This window comes from Hemiscyllium ocellatum, chromosome 44 (genome assembly GCF_020745735.1).
Source record: "Hemiscyllium ocellatum isolate sHemOce1 chromosome 44, sHemOce1.pat.X.cur, whole genome shotgun sequence".
Lineage (NCBI taxonomy): Eukaryota > Metazoa > Chordata > Chondrichthyes > Orectolobiformes > Hemiscylliidae > Hemiscyllium > Hemiscyllium ocellatum.
Window position 1 is genome coordinate 11,686,251 of NC_083444.1, and position 9,787 is coordinate 11,696,037.

Below are 9,787 nucleotides of genomic sequence, written 5' to 3' on the forward strand. Positions count from 1 at the left end.
GAGGTTGTACAGGACATTGGTGAGGCCTCTTAGAGTCACTGAGATGTTCAGCACGGAAACAGACCCTTCGGCCCAATCCCCGTCCATTCCGACCCAATCTAGTCCCATTTGCCAGCACTTGGCCCATATCCCTCCAAACCCTTCCTATTCATATACCCATCCAGATGCCTTTTAGATGTTGCAATTATACCAGCCTCCACCACTTCCTCTGGCAGCTCATTCCATACCCGTACCACCCTCTGTGTGAAAAATTTGCCCCTTAGGTCCCTTTTAAATCTTTCCCCTCTCACCCTAAACCTATACCCTCTGGACTCCAGCGAAGAGACATTGTCTACTCCACCCTATCCACGCCCCTCATGATTTTATAAACCTCTTTCGGAGTTTCTGTGCCCAGTTCTGGTTTCCCTGTTGCAGGGAGGTTATTAAATCAGAGAGGGTTCAGAAAAGGATTTACCAGGACGTTCCCGGGAATGGAGGGTTTGAGTTGTAAGGAAAGACTGGGGCTGTGTTCACTGGAGAGTTGAGAGGGTCACCTTATAGAGGTTTATAAAATCATGAGCGGGACAGATAAGGTGAATGACAGATGTCTTCTTCCCTAGGGTGGGGGGGGGCGGGGTTTGAAGACTAGGGGCATATTATTAAGGTGAGGGGAGAGAGGCACAAGAGGCAATTTTCTTTACGCAGACGGTGGTTCGTGTGTTGATTGAACTGCCAGAGGAAGTGGTGGGAGCGCCGACAGTTACAATGTTTAAAAGACATTTACACATCAGTTCATGAATAGGAAAAGTTTGGAGGGATATGGGCCAGGCGCAGGCAGGTGGGGCTGGTTTAGCTTGGGCTTAAGGTCGACACAGACCGGTTGGGCCGAAGGGTCTGTTTCCGAACTGAGTGACTCCAAGTATGGGCGGCACTGCTGCCTCACAGCGCCAGAGACCCGGGTTCAGTTCCTGCCTCAGGCGACTGTCCGTGTGGAGTTTTCCCGTGTCTGCGTGGATTTCCTCCGGGTGCTCCGGTTTCCTCCCACACTCCAAAGATGTGCAGGTCAGGGTGAATTGGCCGTGCTAAATTGCCCGTAGTGTTAGGTGAAGGGGTAAATGTAGGACTATGGGGGTGGGTCGGTGTGGACTTGTTGGGCCGAAGGGCCTGTTTCCACACTCTAAGTCATCTATTCACAGATAACCACGTCAGTAAGTATCTGTCCGATGACAAAAAGCTGTTGTGGTGCAGTGGTAATGTCCCTCCCTCTGAGCTAGAAAGTCCAAGTTCAAGCCAGAGTTACTCCAGACATGTGTCCTGTCATGTTTAGTAAGGTTGAGTAAAAAATAATGATATGCAGTGAGGATTCACAGGCACAGAGGGGAGGAATGTTGTGTCACACCCCATTAAATTGGAAATTTATCAATCTCTCTCTGAAACATATTGAAAACAGGACCAAACCTGAACAAAACCCTCTTCCTAGAAAATCAGTTTCTCCTCATCTCAGGACTCAGTGCTAATTTTTTTAAAGAACGGATCCTGCTGGAGAAACTCACCAGGTCTGGCAGCATCTGTAGAGAGAGAGAGAGAGAAAACAGCGTTAGTCTGTCGACCCTTCCCCAGAACCGGTAAACAATTGTTTGCCCAGTTGTGGGGCTCCCAGAAAGGTAACCGAGCTGGAATCGTTCACTCTTTGCAATCTCTCTCTCCCCACAGGTGCTGCCAGACCTGCTGAGTTTCTCCAGCAATTTCTGTTTTCGGAACGTGCACAATAGCTTTTAGGGAGTCATAGAGATGTACAGCACGGAAACACACCCTTCGGCCCATCTCCTCCATGCCAACCAGATATCCCAACCCAATCTAGTCCCACCTGCCAGCACCCGGCCCATATCCCTCCAAACCCTTCCTATTCACATACCCATCCAGATGCCTTTTAAATGTTGCAGTTGTACCAGCCTCCACCACTTCCTCTGGCAGCTCATTCCATACACGTACCATCCTCTGCCTGAAAAAGTTGCCCCTTAGGTCTCTTTTATATCTTTCTCCTCTCGCCCAAAACCTATACTCCTCTAACTCTGGACTCCCCCACCCCAGGGAAAAGGCCTTGTCTATTTATCCTATCCGTGCCCCTCATGATTTTATAAACCTCTATAAGGCCACCCCTGAGCCTCTGTCTGGATAGGCCTGTCTGACATTCTTTGCACTCTGTCGATGGCAATAATATTTTACTGGAGATAAGGGAACCAAAGCCATACCCATTACTCCAAGTGTGACCTAACCAATGATATTGGAATGTTAGCCTGATGGTTCCAGAGCCTTGCTGGAGATAGGAAGTGGACTGGAGGCCATTCACAGGAGGTTTACCGGTAAGGACTAGGTTGAGGATAGGGGTCATAGGCTGAGCTGTTATCCAGTGGAGTTTAAGAGAGCGGGAGATGTTAGGAAGACTGGAGGATTTGAGTTAGGGCTGAACAGGCTGGGGCGTCGGAGGCTGAGGGGTGACCTTACAGAGGTTTATACAATCATGAGGGACGTGGATAGGATAAATAGGCTTTCCCCTTGGGTGAGGGAGTCCAGAATTAGAGGGTATAGGTTTAAGGTGAGTGGGAAAAGATAGCACAGTGGCTCGGTGGTTAGCACTGCTGCCTCATGGCGCCAGGGACCCAGGTTCGATTCCAGCCTCGGCTGACTATCAGTGTGGGGTTTACACATTCTCCCCGTGTCTGCGTGCATTTCCTCCGGGTGCTCCGGTTTCCTCACACAATCACAAAGATGTGTAGGTTAGGGTGGATTGGCCATGCTAAATTACCCATAGTGCCCAGGGATGTGCAGGTTAGGGTGGATTGGCCATGCTAAGTTACCTCATAGTGTTCAGGGATGTACAGGTTAGGGTGGATTGGCCATGCTAAATTACCCATAGTGCCCAGGGATGTGCAGGTTAGGGTGGATTGGCCATGCTAAATTACCCATAGTGCCCAGGGATGTGCAGGTTAGGGTGGATTGGCCATGCTAAATTACCCATAGTGCCCAGGGATGTGTAGGTTAGGGTGGATTGGCTGTGCTAAATTACCCATAGTGCCCAGGGATGTGCAGGTTAGGGTGGATTGGCCATGCTAAGTTACCTCATAGTGTTCAGGGATGTGCAGGTTAGGGTGGATTGGCCATGCTAAATTACCCATAGTGCCCAGGGATGTGCAGGTTAGGGTGGATTGGCCATGCTAAATTACCCATAGTGCCCAGGGATGTGTAGGTTAGGGTGGATTGGCTGTGCTAAATTACCCATAGTGCCCAGGGATGTGCAGGTTAGGGTGGATTGGCCATGCTAAGTTACCCATAGTGTTCAGGGATGTGCAGGTTAGGGTGGATTGGCCATGCTAAGTTACCCATAGTGCCCAGGGATGTGCAGGTTAGGGTGGATTGGCCGTGCTAAATTACCCATAGTACCCATGGATGTGCAGGTTAGGGTGGATTGGCCATGCTAAATTACCCATAGTGCCCAGGGATGTGCAGGTTAGGGTGGATTGGCTGTGCTAAGTTACCCATAGTGTTCAGGGATGGGTCGGTTAGGGTGGATTGGCCATAGGAAATGCAGGGATAGTATATGGAGATGTGTCTGCGTGGGATGGTCTTCAGAGGGACGGTGTGAACTTGAGGGGCTGAAGGGCCTTGTATTGCATTGTAGGGATTCTATGATTTCAAAGGGACTGAAGGGGTAACTTTTTCACACAGAGGGTGGTGTGTGTATGGAATGAGCTGCCAGAGGATGTGGTGGAGGCTGGTACAATTACAGCATTTAAAAGGCATCTGGATGGGTATATGAATAGGAAGGGGGTTAGATGGATATAGAGGCATTTTCAGGACAGCAGCGATACGTGGAGCATGTGGAAGGGCATTCGGGCCATCCCCAACCACGGAACAGCATCGCCTGCTTGTGCCCGTGATGCCTGCCTCCCGGGTGAGTTGAACAACGTTAATGCACGGGTTTGAGGTACAGAACGCCATGGCAGTGAGGAAGTTGACTGCCTTGCTCCTGCTCCCAATGCCCAGGCGCTGGGTCTCACCATGGCCAATGTGAGGAAAACCCTATCGCAGGGTCAACCCCCTGGAAAACCCGACACCATCCCCGGCCGAGTGGTCACACGGTGCTCTGCTGGATGTTTGCACGGACACCTTTAACATCTCCTGGAGCTGTCCCAACGTGCCTCAAGGCTTCTCCCATCGCCCCCCCCGTGCCAAAGAAGTCGTTAGTGTCCTGCCTCAATGACTACCGCCCCGTTGAGCTAACACGCATCATCGCGAAGGGTTTCAAGAGGCTCGTAATGAGGCAGATTAAGACCCTGTTGCTGAACACCCTGCAGTTCGCAAATCATCCCAACCACTCAACACATGGTGCCAATTCCCTCCTCGCCCACCCTCCACCCTCCACCAGGCCCTCACCCACCTGGGGAAGATGGACACCAGATTACTGTGCATCTACTTCAGCTGTGCATTTAACACGATCATTCCTCAGAACCTGAATGGAAAGCTGAGGCTGCTGGGCCTTAGCATGACCCTAACCTGAACCCTAACCCCGTCCCTATCCCTAACCCAATCCCTAACCCTATCCCTAACACTAACCCCATCCCAAACCCTATCCCTAACACTAACCCCATCCCTATCTCTAACCCAATCCCTAACTCTAACCCTCACCCAATCCCTAACCATGACCCTAATCCTAACCCTAACCCTAACCTTATCCCAAACCCTAACCCAATCCCTAACCATGACCCTAACCCTAACCATGACCCTAACCCTAACCCAATCCCTAACCCAATCCCTAACCCTAATCCTAACCCTATCCCAAACCCTAACCCAATCCCTAACCCTAACCCCATCCCTAACTTTATCCCAAACCCTAACCCAATCCCTAACCATGACCCTAACCCTAACCATGACCCTAACCCTATTCCTATCCCTAACCTTAACCCTATCTCTAACCCTATCCCAAACCCTAACCCTAACCCAATCCCTAACCATGACTCTAACCCAAACCCTAACCCCATCTCTAACCCTATCCCAAACCCTAACCCAATCCCGAACCCATACCTATCCCTAACCCCATCCCCATCCCTAGCCATAACCCCATCCCTATCCCTAACGCAATCCCTAACTCTAACCCTAACCCAATCCCTAACCATGACCCTAACCCTAACCCTAACCCTAACCCAATCCCTAACCATGACCCTAACCCTAACCATGACCCTAACCCTAACCCCATCCCTAACCCAATCCCTAACCCTGTTCCAAACCCTAACCCAATCCCTAACCCTAACCCCATCCCTATCCCTAACCCAATCCCTAACTATAACCCCATCCCTAACCCTATCCCAAACCCTAACCCAATCCCTAACCATGACCCTAACCCTAACCCCATCTCTATCCCTAACCCTAACCCAATCCCTAACCCTAACCTTATCCCTAATCCTAACCCAATCCCTAGCCATGACCCTAACCCTAACCATGACCCTATCCCTAACCCAATCCCTAACCATGACCCTAACCCTAACCCCATCCCTATCCCTAACCCAATCCCTAACCCTAACCCAATCCCTAACTATAACCCCATCCCTAACCCTATCCCAAACCCAAACCCAATCCCTAACCATGACCTTAACTCTAACCATGACCCTAGCCCTGACCATGACCCTAACCCTACCCCTAACCCTCACACAATCCCTAACCATGACCCTAACCCTAACCCTAACCATGACCCTAACCCTAACCCCATCCCTATCCCTAACACAATCCCTAACCCTAACCCAATTCCTAACCATGAACGTAACCCTAACCCTAACCCTAATCCTATCCCTAACCCTAACCTTATCCCTAATCCTAACCTAATCCCTAACCATGACCCTAACTTTAACCATGACCCTATCCCTGACCCTAACCCCATCCCTATCCCTAACCCTAACCCAATCCCTAACCCTGACCCTAACCCAATCCCTGGATCCTGGTCTTACTGACTGGGATGCCTCAGTCAGTGCGGATTGGGAACAGCATCTCCAACCCCATCACGCTGAGTACAGATTCCCCCCAGGGCTGTGTGCTCAGTCCACCGCTGGCCACCCTGCTGACACACAACTGGGCAGTCAGGCACGGCTTGAATCACACCATCGAGGTCACTGATGACACGATGGCAGGAATGACGAGTCAGCGTACAGAGAGGAGGGACAGCAGCTAACGGACTGGTGTAGCGCCAACAACCTGTCTCTGAACGTGGACAAGATGAAAGAGATGGATGTTGACCTCAGGAGGGCATGGAGCGACCACTCTCTGTTGGACATAGAGTCAGGGATAGGGTCAGGGTCAGGGATAGGGTCAGGGTCAGGGTCAGGGATAGGGTCAGGGTCAGGAATACTGTTAGGGTCAGTGTCAGGGTTAGGTTCAGGGTTAGGGTCAGGGATACTGTTAGGGTCAGGGATAGGGTCAGGGTCAGTGTCAGGGTTAGGGTCAGGGATACCGTTAGGGTCAGTGTCAGGGTTAGGTTCAGGGTTAGGGTCAGGGATACCGTTAGGGTCAGGGTCAGGGTCAGTGTCAGGGTTAGGTTCAGGGTTAGGGTCAGGGATACCGTTAGGGTCAGGGATAGGGTCAGGGTCAGGGTCAGTGTCAGGGATACCGTTAGGGTCAGGGATAGGGTCAGGGTCAGGGATAGGGTTAGGTTCAGGGATACCGTTAGGGTCAGGGATAGGGTCAGGGTCAGGGTCAGTGTCAGGGTTAGGTTCAGGGTTAGGGTCAGGAATAGGGTCAGGGTCAGTGTCAGGGTTAGGGTCAGGGATACCATTAGGGTCAGGGATAGGGTCAGGGTCAGTGTCAGTGTCAGGGTTAGGGTTGGGGTTAGCGTCAAGTTCAGAATAGGGTTAGGATTAGTGTCATGGTTAGGGATTGGGTTAGGGTCAAGGATAGGGTTAGGGCCAGGGAGAAGGTTAGGGTCAGGGTTAGGCTCATGGTTAGAGATTGGGTTAGGATCAGGATTAGGGTTAGGGTTAGGGTCAGTTTAGGGATAGGGATAGGGTTAGTGTCATGGTTAGGGATTGGGTTAGGGATATGGTTAGGGTTAGGATCATGATTAAGGATTGGGTTTGGGTTAGGGTTAGGGTCAGGTTAGGGATAGGGTTAGGGTTAGTGTCATGGTTACGGATTGGGTTAGGTCATGGTAAGGGATAGGGTTAGAGTCAGAGATAGGGTCAGGGTTAGGGTCAGAGTTATGGTTAGGGATAGGGTTAGTGGTAAGATTAGGGTCACGTTAAGGGTTAGGGATAGAGTCAGTCAGAGGGTTAGTGCTAGGGTTAGGGTTAGAGTGAGGGCTCAGAGGTTAGGGTCAGGTTTAGGGTGAGGTTTAGGGTCAGGGTTAGGGTCAGAGTTAGAGTCAGGTTTACAGTTAGGGTTAGTGTTAGGGTCAGGCATAGGGATAGCAGTAGGGTTAGGGTTATGGTCAGGATTAGGGTCAGGGCTCAGAGGTCAGGTTAGGGTTTGGAATAGAATCAGGATTAGGGTTTGGGTTTTAGGGTTAGGGTCAGGATTAGGGTTTGGGTTTTAGGGATAGGGTTAGGGATAGAGTTTGGAATAGGGTTAGGGATAGGGTTAGGGATAGAGTTTGGAATAGGGTTAGGGATAAGGATAGGGTTAGGGATAAGGTTAAGGATAGGGATAGTGTCAGGGCTGAGGTCAGGGCAGTGTTTGAGGTGGACTCACTGCTTTGGTTAGTGTCAGTTGGGGACACAGTGACCTATGAGTGAAGGGCGTAGGTGCCAGGAGGCAGTCACCCCTTCTCGAGTTTGGTTTCTGGTCCGGGATAGGGAGAGTGCGACTCTCAGTGAGTCAGGTATGGGGATGGGTTTCCAGAAATTACCTCCGGAGGGTGCTCGGGCCGCTGTCCTTGTCCAGCGGGAAGGAAGTTCTTTTCCCCAAGGTGAACGAGGACTCGGATTGTTGGGAAGATGAGCAAAATGATGCAGAGCACCATCGGAGTGGGAGTGAGGTGAGAGAAATGTAACAGATACAGGAGACCATTAGGGGAGTAGGTAGTGTTCCCAGCTGCTGACTGGGAGTCCCGGAGGCTATGTTGCTGACTTTTTAGGTGGGGGTTTTCCAAAACCTCACAGGAGCTAGGGTGGGAGGCCAGGCCACGAACCTCACTTCTGATGAAGGGCTTCTGCCCGGAACGTCGATTCTCCTGCTCCTCGGATGCTGCCTGACTGGCTGCACTTTTCCAGCACCACACTCTCTCGACTCTGATCTCCAGCACCTGCAGTCCTCACTTTCCCCTCATCGCAGGTAGATTGAGAAAGCATTTGGCACGCTTGCCTTCATTGCTCAGGCCTTGGAGTACAGGAGTTGGAACGTCGTGTTGAGGTTGTACAGGATGTTGGTGAGGCTCCGTCTGGAGTAACTGTGTCCAGCTCTGCTCGCCATGTTACAGGAAGGATATCAATAAAGTGGAGAGGGTTCAGGAGAGAGTTACCAGGGTGTTGCTGGGAACTGAGGGTTAGAGTTATCAGGAGAGGCTGGATAGGCCGGGACCTTTTTCACTGGAGTGTAGGAGGTTGAGGGGAGCTTTATAAAATCACAACAGCTTTATAAAATCACGAGAGGTAATAGATAAGGTGAATGGCAGGTGTTCCCTTGGGTGGGGGATGTCAAGGTGAGGGGGCATATTTTTAAGATGCGAGGGGACTTAAAAAGACATGAGGGACAATTTTCTTTTTACAGAGGGTGGTCCGTGCCTGGAATGTGGAAGTGGTGGATGCAACTATAGTTCCAACAGTTAACAGACGTTTGGATAAGTTCTTGAATAGGAAAGATTTTGAGGATGTGGGCGAGGAACAGGAAAGTGGGACTAGCTTATGGATGTCGGTTTGCTCGCTGGAAGATTCATCTCCAGACGTTTCGGCGACTGAAGATGTCACCGAGTTTGGGTGACGAAACGTCTGAAAACGAGCCCTCCAGCTCAGGCGAGCAAACCTACATCCAGAACCTCAAGCTCAAATCTTCTCCAAACTCGCTGGGACTAGTTTAGTTTGGGATTAGGGTTGGCACGGACTGGTGGGCCGAAGGGTCTGTTTCGGTGCTGCGTGACTCTCTGATAGGGAGGAGAGCTGGCGTAGGGTTGTTTATAAGGGATACTATAAGTGGGGAGGGGGGATGTCAGTGTAATAGATGGCAATGTGGTATCAGCTGGTCATCTACAGACGCTCACCCCCACCCCTCCACTCCCTGAAGGGTTGTCCCACCCCACATCAAAGGGGTTTGATGCAGCCAATGCCAAGGGTGATGTTGAACTGTGTCTCGACTACCACCATGTTTTCCTTTAGGTTCGTTCCCCAGGAGTGCTCCCCTCTGATTAACCCATTGGTAGATTCCTGCATTGTTCCGCATCAACTCCCATTGGTCAGCCTCCCACAGCCAATCAGCTGGGACCACACTGTCCCAGCATCCTCTCTCCACCCACACCCGCCCCCTCTCCCCCCACACCGTTCACCCCCCATCCAACACTCCCAGGACAGGGACAGCATGGGGTTACATACAGAGTGAAGCTCTCTCTACACTGTCCCCCCATCCAACACTCCCAGGGACAGGGACAGCATGGGGTTAGATATAGAGTAAAGCTTCCTCTACACTGTCCCCCATCAAACACTCCCAGGACAGGGACAGCACAGGGTTAGATACAGAGTAAAGCTCCCTCTACACTGTCCCTCCATCAAACACTCCCAGGACAGGGACAGCACAGGGTTAGATACAGAGTAAAGCTTCCTCTACACTGTCTCCATCA